A 12,489-nucleotide genomic window follows, 5' to 3' on the forward strand; every position below is an offset into this window, starting at 1 on the left:
AAAAAACACATTTCCAATTCACACGAGGGATGTAGGACAAATATAAGCACTTACCAAATTATTGTTAAATTATACACTAATACACATTATCTCTTACCTCCTCCATTACCAGATTGGTAATCTCTGCAATCCAGAAAAAAATATTGCGTAAATACTACATCTGTCTTAGACAGATTATCAAATGGGGAAGGGTTAGGCTGGGTTAAGGCAAATCTATCTTGATCTAGGATCAGTTTACTTTCTCTCAATCCTTACCATGCCCAGTGTTAAGGAGGGAGCCTACCCCACATGGTTGCCATGTCCACGGTTCTCCTGAAACTGGGCTACTTTGAAAACTATGTCGAGGGTGAAAATGTATTGGTCATGGGTTGCAGGTTTTTGGCTACTTTCCACTGCAGCCAACATTGAATTTCTATAAATAAATATTTTTAAAAAGATCTCACTGTGACCTGCTGCTGCTAACCATTGGTGTACTTAAGTAAAAATACTTTAAAGTACTACTTAAGTCGTTTTGGGGGGTATCTGTACTTTAATTTACTATTTATATTTTTGACAACTTTTACTTTAACTTCACTACATTCCTATAGAAAATAATGTACTTTTTACTCCATACATTTTCCCTGACACACAAAAGTACTTGTTACATTTAGCAGGACAGCTTAGCAGGACAGAAAATTGTCCAATTCACACACTTATCAAGAGAACATCCCTGGTCATCCCTACGACCTCTGATCTGGCGGACTCGCGAAACACAAATGCTTCGTTTGTAAATGATGTCTGAGTGTTGGAGTGTAAATTATGTCTGAGTGTTGGAGTGTAAATGATGTCTGAGTGTTGGAGTGTAAATGATGTCTGAGTGTTGGAGTGTAAATGATGTCTGAGTGTTGGAGTGTAAATGATGTCTGAGTGCTGGAGTGTAAATGATGTCTGAGTGTTGGAGTGTAAATGATGTCTGAGTGTTGGAGTGTAAATGATGTCTGAGTGTTGGAGTGTAAATGATGTCTGAGTGTTGGAGTGTAAATGATGTCTGAGTGTTGGAGTGTAAATGATGTCTGAGTGTTGGAGTGTAAATTATGTCTGAGTGTTGGAGTGTAAATGATGTCTGAGTGTTGGAGTGTAAATGATAAAAACAAGAAAATTGTGCTGCCTGGTTTGCTAAATGTAAGGAATTTGAAACAATTCATACTTTTACTTTTGATACTTAAGTATATTTAAAACCAAATACTTTTAGACTTGTTTTGTGGGCTTTGAACATGCACTTGGTTCATGCCTGGGAGGCAGACCAGTTTCAAAATGAATGCAATCAACTTTCACCTGGTGCAAAACACGCCTACGCCTACCTGGGCCAGATTAATCGAACCGCCTCATGAACAGCTAGTTTTCACTTTCCCTTTCCCTACTCAGACTTCTCCCAGACAGTCCTTGGAAAATTCTCGCTTGAGATGTAGTTTTAGCTAAAAAAAATATAATTGTCCATTTAAATAGAAATCTATTACACTAAGGTACTTAATTGTTACGCAGAAATTATTAGATATTGTTTTTGTTTTTTTACGGCTGCATTGGGCCTTCAACTAAATTACTTGAGTTGAATTTGTTTTCCTCTGTGAATCTGTGAACTTGGAAGACGGAGATTTAAGGCATTTTCTAAGATAGCTTGTTTTCATGGCCAGGCACACTTCACAGATGATCAGATCGAATGTGATCTTGAACAAGGCACTTAACCCCATTGCTCCAGGGTTGCTGTTGATAATGGCTGACCCTGGCCAAGGCCCCACTCTCCATGGGTGTCTCAGGGGGAGTAAAAAACACATTTCCAATTCACACGAGGGATGTAGGACAAATATAAGCACTTACCAAATTATTGTTAAATTATACACTAATACACATTATCTCTTACCTCCTCCATTACCAGATTGGTAATCTCTGCAATCCAGAAAAAAATATTGCGTAAATACTACATCTGTCTTAGACAGATTATCAAATGGGGAAGGGTTAGGCTGGGTTAAGGCAAATCTATCTTGATCTAGGATCAGTTTACTTTCTCTCAATCCTTACCATGCCCAGTGTTAAGGAGGGAGCCTACCCCACATGGTTGCCATGTCCACGGTTCTCCTGAAACTGGGCTACTTTGAAAACTATGTCGAGGGTGAAAATGTATTGGTCATGGGTTGCAGGTTTTTGGCTACTTTCCACTGCAGCCAACATTGAATTTCTATAAATAAATATTTTTAAAAAGATCTCACTGTGACCTGCTGCTGCTAACCATTGGTGTACTTAAGTAAAAATACTTTAAAGTACTACTTAAGTCGTTTTGGGGGGTATCTGTACTTTAATTTACTATTTATATTTTTGACAACTTTTACTTTAACTTCACTACATTCCTATAGAAAATAATGTACTTTTTACTCCATACATTTTCCCTGACACACAAAAGTACTTGTTACATTTAGCAGGACAGCTTAGCAGGACAGAAAATTGTCCAATTCACACACTTATCAAGAGAACATCCCTGGTCATCCCTACGACCTCTGATCTGGCGGACTCACGAAACACAAATGCTTCGTTTGTAAATGATGTCTGAGTGTTGGAGTGTAAATTATGTCTGAGTGTTGGAGTGTAAATGATGTCTGAGTGTTGGAGTGTAAATGATGTCTGAGTGTTGGAGTGTAAATGATGTCTGAGTGTTGGAGTGTAAATGATGTCTGAGTGCTGGAGTGTAAATTATGTCTGAGTGTTGGAGTGTAAATGATGTCTGAGTGTTGGAGTGTAAATGATGTCTGAGTGTTGGAGTGTAAATGATGTCTGAGTGTTGGAGTGTAAATGATGTCTGAGTGTTGGAGTGTAAATGATGTCTGAGTGTTGGAGTGTAAATTATGTCTGAGTGTTGGAGTGTAAATGATGTCTGAGTGTTGGAGTGTAAATGATAAAAACAAGAAAATTGTGCTGTCTGGTTTGCTAAATGTAAGGAATTTGAAACAATTCATACTTTTACTTTTGATACTTAAGTATATTTAAAACCAAATACTTTTAGACTTTTACTCAAGTAGCATTTTACTGGGTGACTTTCACTTTTACTTGTCATTTTCTATAAAGGTATCTTTCCTTTTACTCAAGTATGATAATTGGGTTCTTTTTCCACCACTGCTGCTAACTATCACCCGCGACTTCGTCCTCAGAGCATGCGCAGACCAGCTGGCTGGAGTCTTTACGGACATATTCAATCTCAATCTATCCCAATCTGCTATCCCCGCTAGCTTCAAGATGTCCACCATTGTTCTTGTAACCAAGAATGCAAAGGTAACTGAACTAAATGTCTATCGCCCCGTAGCACTCACTTCTGTCATTATGAAGTGCTTTGAGAGACTAATTAAGGATCATATCACCTCTACCCTCCAAACTCATCATCAAGCTCAGGGCCCTGAATCCCGTCCTGTGCAACTGTGTCTTGGACTCCCTGACAGGCCGCCCCCAGGTGGTGAAGGTAGGAAACAACACCTCCACTTTGCTGATCCTCAACACAGGGGCCCCACAAGGGTGTGTGTCAGCCGCATGACTGCGTGGCCATGTACGCCTCCAACTCAATCATCAAGTTTGCAGATGACTGGCCTCCCGGGTGGCGCAGTGGTTAAGGGCGCTGTACTGCAGCGCCAGCTGTGCCATCAGAGTCCCTGGGTTCGCGCCCAGGCTCTGTCGTAACCGGCCGCGACCGGGAGGTCCGTGGGGCGACGCACAATTGGCCTAGCGTCGTCCGGGTTAGGCCGGTAGGGATGTCCTTGTCTCACCAGCGACTCCTGTGGCGGGCAGGGCGCAGTGCGCGCTAACCAAGGTTGCCAGGTGCACGGTGTAGCCTCCGACACATTGGTGCGGCTGGCTTCCGGGTTGGATGCGCGCTGTGTTAAGAAGCAGTGCGGCTGGTTGGGTTGTGTATCGGAGGACGCATGACATTCAACCTTCGTCTCTCCCGAGCCCGTACGGGAGTTGTAGCGATGAGACAAGATAGTAGCTACTACAACAATTGGATACCATGAAATTGGGGAGAAAAAAGGGGGTAAAAAAATAAATAAAAAAAATAACAAAAAAAAGTTAGCAGATAACACAACAGCAGTTGGCCTGATTACCAACAATGATGAGACAGCCTACAGGGAGGCAGAGTGGTGCCAGGAAAATAACCTCAATGTCAACATGGACTTCAGGAAACAGCAGAGGGAGAACGCCCCTATCCACATTGGAGAAGGTGAAAAGCTTCAAGTTCTTTGGTGTACACATCACTGACAATATGAAATGGTCCACCCACACAGCAGGTGTGATGAAGAAGGAGGCTGAAGAAATTAGACTTAGCCCCCAAGACCCTCACAAACCTTTACAGATTGAGATCATCCTGTCCTGGTACGGCAACTGCACCGCCCGCAACCGCAAGGCTCTCCAGAGGGCGGTGCGGTCTGCCAAACGCATCACCGGGGGCACACTGCCTGCCCTGTAGGATACCTACAGCACGCGATGTCACAGGAAGGCCAAAAAGATCATCGAGGACATCAACCACACGAGCCACGGGCTGTTCACCCTGCTATCATCCAGATGTCGAGGTCAGTACAAGTGCATCAAAGCTGGGGCCAAGAGAATGAAAAACAGCTTCGATCTCAAGGCCATCAGACTGATAAATAGCCATCACTAGCCGGCTACCACCCGGCTCCTCAACCCTCCACCTAAGAGGATGCTGCACTATATACATAGACATGAAATCACTGGCCACTTTACTAATGGAACACTTGTCACTTTAGTAATGTTTACATACTGCTTTACTCATTTCATATGTACAGTGGGGAGAACACGTATTTGATACACTGCCGATTTTGCAGGTTTTCCTACTTACAAAGCATGTTAGGTCTGTAATTTTTATCATAGGTACACTTCATCTGTGAGAGACGGAATCTAAAACAAAAATCCAGAAAATCACATTGTATGATTTTTAAGTAATTAATTTGCATTTATTACATTACATTTATTACAAAAAATTCAGACATTTTAATTCCAAACTACAACATTTTCAGACAAGATAGAACTGCCAAAGGGGGCGGTGTTGCAATCTACTACAAAGATAGCCTGCAGAGTTCTGTCCTACTATCCAGGTCTGTACCCAAACAATTTGAACTTCTACTTTTAAAAATCCACCTCTCTAAAAACAAGTCTCTCATCGTTGCCGCCTGCTATAGACCACCCTCTGCCCCCAGCTGTGCTCTGGACACCATATGTGAACTGATTGCCCCCCATCTATCTTCAGAGCTTGTGCTGCTAGGCGACCTAAATTGGAACATGCTTAACACCCCAGCCATCCTACAATCTAAACTTGATGCCCTCAACCTCACACAAATTATCAATGAACCTACCAGGTACCTCCCCAAAGCCTTAAACACGGGCACCCTCATAGATATCATCCTAACCAACTTGACCTCTAAATACACCTCTGCTGTTTTCAACCAAGATCTCAGCGATCACTGCCTCATTGCCTGCATCCGTAATGGGTCAGCGGTCAAACGACCTCCACTCATCACTGTAAAACGCTCCCTGAAACACTTCAGCGAGCAGGCCTTTCTAATCGACCTGGCCGGGGTATCCTGGAAGGATATTGATCTCATCCCGTCAGTAGAGGATGCCTGGATATTTTTTAAAAATGCCTTCCTAACCATCTTAAATAAACATGCCCCATTCAAGAAATTTAGAACCAGGAATAGATATAGCCCTTGGTTCTCCCCAGACCTGACTGCCCTTAACCAACAAAAAAACATCCTATGGCGTTCTGCATTAGCATCGAACAGCCCCCGTGATATGCAGCAGGGAAGCTAGAAACCATTGTACACAGGCAGTTAGAAAAGCCAAGGCTAGCTTTTTCAAGCAGAAATTTGCTTCCTGCAACACTAACTCAAAAAAGTTCTGGGACACTGTAAAGTCCATGGAGAATAAGAACCCCTCCTCCCAGCTGCCCACTGCACTGAAGATAGGAAACACTGTCACCACTGATAAATCCACCATAATTGAGAATTTCAATAAGCATTTTTCTACGGCTGGCCATGCTTTCCACCTGGCTACTCCTACCCCGGTCAACAGCACTGCACCCCCCACAACAACTCGCCCAAGCCTTCCCCATTTCTCCTTCTCCCAAATCTGCTCAGCTGATGTTCTGAATGAGCTGCAAAATCTGGACCCCTACAAATCAGCCGGGCTAGACAATCTGGACCCTTTCTTTCTAAAATGATCTGCCAAAATTGTTGCCACCCCTATTACTAGCCTGTTCAACCTCTCTTTCGTGTCGTCTGAGATTCCCAAAGATTGGAAAGCAGCTGCGGTCATCCCCCTCTTCAAAGGGGGTGACACTCTTGACCCAAACTGCTACAGACCTATATCTATCCTACCATGCCTTTCTAAGGTCTTCGAAAGCCAAGTCAACAAACAGATTACCGACCATTTCGAATCTCACCATACCTTCTCTGCTATGCAATCTGGTTTCAGAGCTGGTCATGGGTGCACCTCAGCCACGCTCAAGGTCCTAAATGATATCTTAACCGCCATCGATAAGAAACATTACCGTGCAGCCGTATTCATTGATCTGGCCAAGGCTTTCGACTCTGTCAATCACCACATCCTCATCGGCAGACTCGACAGCCTTGGTTTCTCAAATGATTGCCTCGCCTGGTTCACCAACTACTTCTCTGATAGAGTTCAGTGTGTCAAATCGGAGGGTCTGCTGTCCGGACCTCTGGCAGTCTCTATGGGGGTGCCACAGGGTTCAATTCTTGGACCGACTATCTTCTCTGTATACATCAATGAGGTCGCTCTTGCTGCTGGTGAGTCTCTGATCCACCTCTATGCAGACGACACCATTCTGTATACTTCTGGCCCTTCTTTGGATATTGTGTTAACAACCCTCCAGGCAAGCTTCAATGCCATACAACTCTCCTTCCGTGGCCTCCAATTGCTCTTAAATACAAGTAAAACTAAATGCATGCTCTTCAACCGATCGCTACCTGTACCTACCCGCCTGTCCAACATTACTACTCTGGACGGCTCCGACTTAGAATACGTGGACAACTACAAATACTTAGGTGTCTGGTTAGACTGTAAACTCTCCTTCCAGACCCATATCAAACATCTCCAATCCAAAGTTAAATCTAGAATTGGCTTCCTATTTCGCAACAAAGCATCCTTCACTCATGCTGCCAAACATACCCTTGTAAAACTGACCATCCTACCAATCCTCGACTTTGGCGATGTCATTTACAAAATAGCCTCCAATACCCTACTCAACAAATTGGATGCAGTCTATCACAGTGCAATCCGTTTTGTCACCAAAGCCCCATATACTACCCACTATTGCGACCTGTACGCTCTCGTTGGCTGGCCCTCGCTTCATACTCGTCGCCAAACCCACTGGCTCCATGTCATCTACAAGACCCTGCTAGGTAAAGTCCCCCCTTATCTCAGCTCGCTGGTCACCATTGCATCTCCCACCTGTAGCACACGCTCCAGCAGGTATATCTCTCTAGTCACCCCCAAAACCAATTCTTTCTTTGGCCGCCTCTCCTTCCAGTTCTCTGCTGCCAATGACTGGAACGAACTACAAAAATCTCTGAAACTGGAAACACTTATCTCCCTCACTAGCTTTAAGCACCAACTGTCAGAGCAGCTCACAGATTACTGCACCTGTACATAGCCCACCTATAATTTAGCCCAAACAACTACCTCTTTCCCTACTGTATTTTATTTATTTATTTATTTTGCTCCTTTGCACCCCCATTATTTTTATTTCTACTTTGCACATTCTCCCATTGCAAATCTACCATTCCAGTGTTTTACTTGCTATATTGTATCTACTTAGCCACCATGGCCTTATTGCCTTTACCTCCCTTATCTCACCTCATTTGCTCACATCGTATATAGACTTGTTTATACTGTATTATTGACTGTATGTTTGTTTTACTCCATGTGTAACTCTGTGTCGTTGTATGTGTCGAGCTGCTTTGCTTTATCTTGGCCAGGTCGCAATTGTAAATGAGAACTTGTTCTCAACTTGCCTACCTGGTTAAATAAAGGTGAAATAAAAAAAATCATGACATAAGCATTTGATCTCCTACCAACCAGTAAGAATTCCGGCTCTCACAGACCTGTTAGTTTTTCTTTAAGAAGCCCTCCTGTTCTCCACTCATGACCTGTATTAACTGCACCTGTTTGAACTCGTTACCTATATAAAAGACACCTGTCCACACACTCAATCAAACAGACTCCAACCTCTCCACAATGGCCAAAACCAGACAGCTGTGTAAGGACCTCAGGGATAAAATTGTAGACCTGCACAAGGCTGGGATGGGCTACAGGACAATAGGCAAGCAGCTTGGTGAGAAGGCAACAACTGTTGGCGCAATTATTTGAAAATGGAAGAAGTTCAAGATGACGGTCAATCACACTCGGTCTGGGGCTCCATGCAAGATCTCACCTCGTGGGGCATCAATGATCATGAGGAAGGTGAGGGATCAGCCCAGAACTACACGGCAGGACCTGGTCAATGACCTGAAGTGAGCTGGGACCACAGTCTCAAAGAAAACCATTAGTAACACACTACGCCGTCATGGATTAAAATCCTGCAGCGCACGCAAGGTCCCCCTGCTCAAGCCAGCGCATGTCCAGGCCCGTCTGAAGTTTGCCAATGACCATCTGGATGATCCAGAGCAGGAATGGGAGAAGGTCATGTGGTCTGATGAGACAAAAATAGAGCTTTTTGGTCTAAACTCCGCTCGCCGTGGTTGGAGGAAGAAGAAGAAGAATGAGTACAACCCCCATCCCAACCGTGAAGCATGGAGGTAGAAACATCATTCTTTGGGGATGCTTTTCTGCAAAGGGGACAGGACGACTGCACCGTATTGAGGGGAGGATGGATGGGGCCATGTATCGTGAGATCTTGGCCAACAACCTCCTTCCCTCAGTGAGAGCATTGAAGATGGGTCGTGGCTGGGTCTTCTAGCATGACAACGACCCGAAACACACAGCCAGGGCAACTAAGGAGTGGCTCCGTAAGAAGCATCTCAAGGTCCTGGAGGGGCCTAGCCAGTCTCCAGACCTGAACCCAATAGAAAATCTTTGGAGGGAGCTGAAAGTCCGTATTGCCCAGCGACAGCCCCGAAACCTGAAGGATCTGGAGGAGTGGGCCAAAATCCCTGCTGCAGTGTGTGCAAACCTGGTCAAGAACTACAGGAAATGTATGATCTCTGTAATTGCAAACAAAGGTTTCTGTACCAAATATTAAGTTCTGCTTTTCTGATGTATCAAATAGTTGTCATGCAATAAAATGCAAATTAATTACTTAAAAATCATAATGTGATTTTCTGGATTGTTGTTTTAGATTCCGTCTTTCATAGTTGAAGTGTACCTATGATAAAAATTACAGACCTCTACATGCTTTGTAAGTAGGAAAACCTGCCAAATCGGCAGTGTATCAAATACTTGTTCTCCCCACTGTATATACTGTATTCTATTCTACTGTATTTTAGTCAATGCCACTCTGTATTTTAGTCTCCCTTAATGTGAGCAAGACAATGGAGCTGATCATGGACTATAGGAAAAGGAGGGCCGAACAGGCCCCCATTGTAACATTCCCCAGTTTCGGCGTTGTGGTTTTGTATGTGTGTGTTTCAGGATGGCTTCTTGGAATCCCCCAAGCAGCTGATTGGTCGACTCCATGGCAAATTGGAACTGACCCCGCCCTCTTGTCAGAGGACGCAGCTGTCTTCAATTACCGACTCCTTCTGAAGCTATATAAGCCAGTGTTCTGTTGCTCAGTTGCTCATTGATGCGGTGAAGTTGTTCTGTCCCCTTAGCAGAAAAACACCCCCAAAGCATAATGTTTCCACCTCCATGTTTGGTGGGGATGGTGTTCTTGAGGTCATAGGCAGCTTTCCTCCTCCTCCAAATATGGCGAGTTGAGTTGGTGCCAAAGAGCTCCATTTTGGTTTCATCTAACCACAACACTTTCACCAAGTTGTCCTCTTCATTCAGATGTTCATTGGCAAACTTCAGATGGGCATGTATATGTGCTTTCTTGAGGATTTCAGTCCTTCATGGCGTAGTGTGTTACCAATTGTTTTCTTGCTGACTATGCTGACTATGGTCCCAGCTGCCTTGAGATCATTGATAAGATCCTCCAGTGTAGTTCTGGTCTGATTCTTCACCGTTCTCATGATCATTGCAAATCCACGAGGTGAGATCTTGCATGGAGCGCCAGGCCGAGGGAGATTGACAGTTCTTTTGTGTTTCTTCCATTTGCAAATAATCGCACCAACTGTTGTCACCTTCTCACCAAGCTGCTTGGCGATGGTCTTGTAGCCCATTCCAGCCTTGTGTAGGTCTACAATCTTGTCCCTGACATCCTTAGAGAGCTCTTTGGTCTTGGCCATGGTGGAGAGTTTGGAATCTGATTGATTGATTGCTTCTGTGGACAGATATCTTTTATACAGGTAACAAACTGAGATTAGGAGCACTCCCTTTAAGAGTGTGCTCCTAATCTCAGCTCGTTACCTGTATAAAAGACACCTGGGAGCCAGAAATCTTTCTGATTGAGAGGGGGTCAAATACTTATTTCCCTCATTAAAATGCAAATCAATTTATAACATTTTTGACATGCGTTTTTCTGGATTGTTTTGTTGTTATTCTGTCTCTCACTGTTAAAATAAACCTAACATTAAAATTATAGACTGATCATTTCTTTGTCAGTGGGCAAACGTACAAAATCAGCAGGGGATCAAATACTTTTTTCCCCTCACTGTACGTGTTTGGCTAAGGTGTATGTAAACTTCCGACCTCAACTGTATACACTAGACGGTGTCAGAGGAAGGCCAAAAAATGGTCAAAGACTCCAGTAACCCATGTCCTAGACTGTTACCACACGGCAAGCGGAACCGGAGCACCTAGTCTAGAACCAAAAGGCTCCTTGATTTATTTATTTCACCTTTATTTAACCAGGTAGGCTAGTTCAGAACACCTTTATTTAACCAGGTAGGCTAGTTGAGAACAAGTTCTCATTTACAACTGTGACCTGGCCAAGATAAAGCATAGCAGTGTGAACAGACAACAACACAGAGTTACACATGGAGTAAACAATAAACAAGCCAATAACACAATAAACAAGTCAATAACACAGAACATAACATAGAAAAAAAGAAAAAAAGAGTCTATATACATTGTGTGCAAAAGGCATGAGGAGGTAGGCGAATAATTACAATTTTGCAGATTAACACTGGAGTGATAAATGATCAGATGGTCATGTGCAGGTAGAGATACTGGTGTGCAAAAGAGCAGAAAAGTAAATAAATAAAAACAGTATGGGGATGAGGTAGGTAAATTGGGTGGGCTATTTACCGATAGACTATGTACAGCTGCAGCGATCGGTTAGCTGCTCAGATAGCAGATGTTTGAAGTTGGTGAGGGAGATAAAAGTCTCCAACTTCAGCGATTTTTGCAATTCGTTCCAGTCACAGGCAGCAGAGAACTGGAAGGAAAGGCGGCCAAATGAGGTGTTGGCTTTAAGGATGATCAGTGAGATACACCTGCTGGAGCACGTGCTATGGGTGGGTGTTGCCATCGTGACCAGTGAACTGAGATAAGGCGGAGCTTTACCTAGCATGGACTTGTAGATGACCTGGAGCCAGTGGGTCTGGCGACGAATGTGTAGTGAGGGCCAGCCGACTAGAGCATACAGGTCGCAGTGGTGGGTGGTATAAGGTGCTTTAGTAACAAAACGGATGGCACTGTGATAAACTGCATCCGGTTTGCTGAGTAGAGTATTGGAAGCTATTTTGTAGATGACGTCGCCGAAGTCGAGGATCGGTAGGATAGTCAGTTTTACTAGGGTAAGTTTGACGGCGTGAGTGAAGGCTTTGTTGCGGAATAGAAAGCCGACTCTAGATTTGATTTTAGATTGGAGATGTTTGATATGAGTCTGGAAGGAGAGTTTACAGTCTAGCCAGACACCTAGGCACTTATAGATGTCCACATATTCTAGGTCGGAACCATCCAGGGTGGTGATGCTAGTCGGGCGTGCGGGTGCAGGCACAAAAGCATGCATTTGGTTTTACTAGCATTTAAGAGCAGTTGGAGAACACAGAAGGAGTGTTGTATGGCATTGAAGCTCGTTTGGAGGTTAGATAGCACAGTGTCCAAGGAAGGGCAAGAATTATACAGAATGGTGTCGTCTGCGTAGAGGTGGATCAGGGAATCGCCCGCAGCAAGAGCAACATCATTGATATATACAGAGAAAAGAGTCGGCCCGAGAATTTAACCCTGTGGCACCCCCATAGAGTGTGCCAGAGGACCGGACAACATCCCCTCCGATTTGACACACTGAACTCTGTCTGCAAAGTAGTTGGTGAACCAGGCAAGGCAGTCATTAGAAAAACTGAGGCTACTGAGTCTGCCGATAAGAATATGGTGATTGACAGAGTCGAAAGC

Source organism: Oncorhynchus mykiss, chromosome 25 (genome assembly GCF_057628025.1).
Source record: "Oncorhynchus mykiss isolate SJ-2025 chromosome 25, ASM5762802v1, whole genome shotgun sequence".
Classification (NCBI taxonomy): Eukaryota; Metazoa; Chordata; class Actinopteri; order Salmoniformes; family Salmonidae; genus Oncorhynchus; species Oncorhynchus mykiss.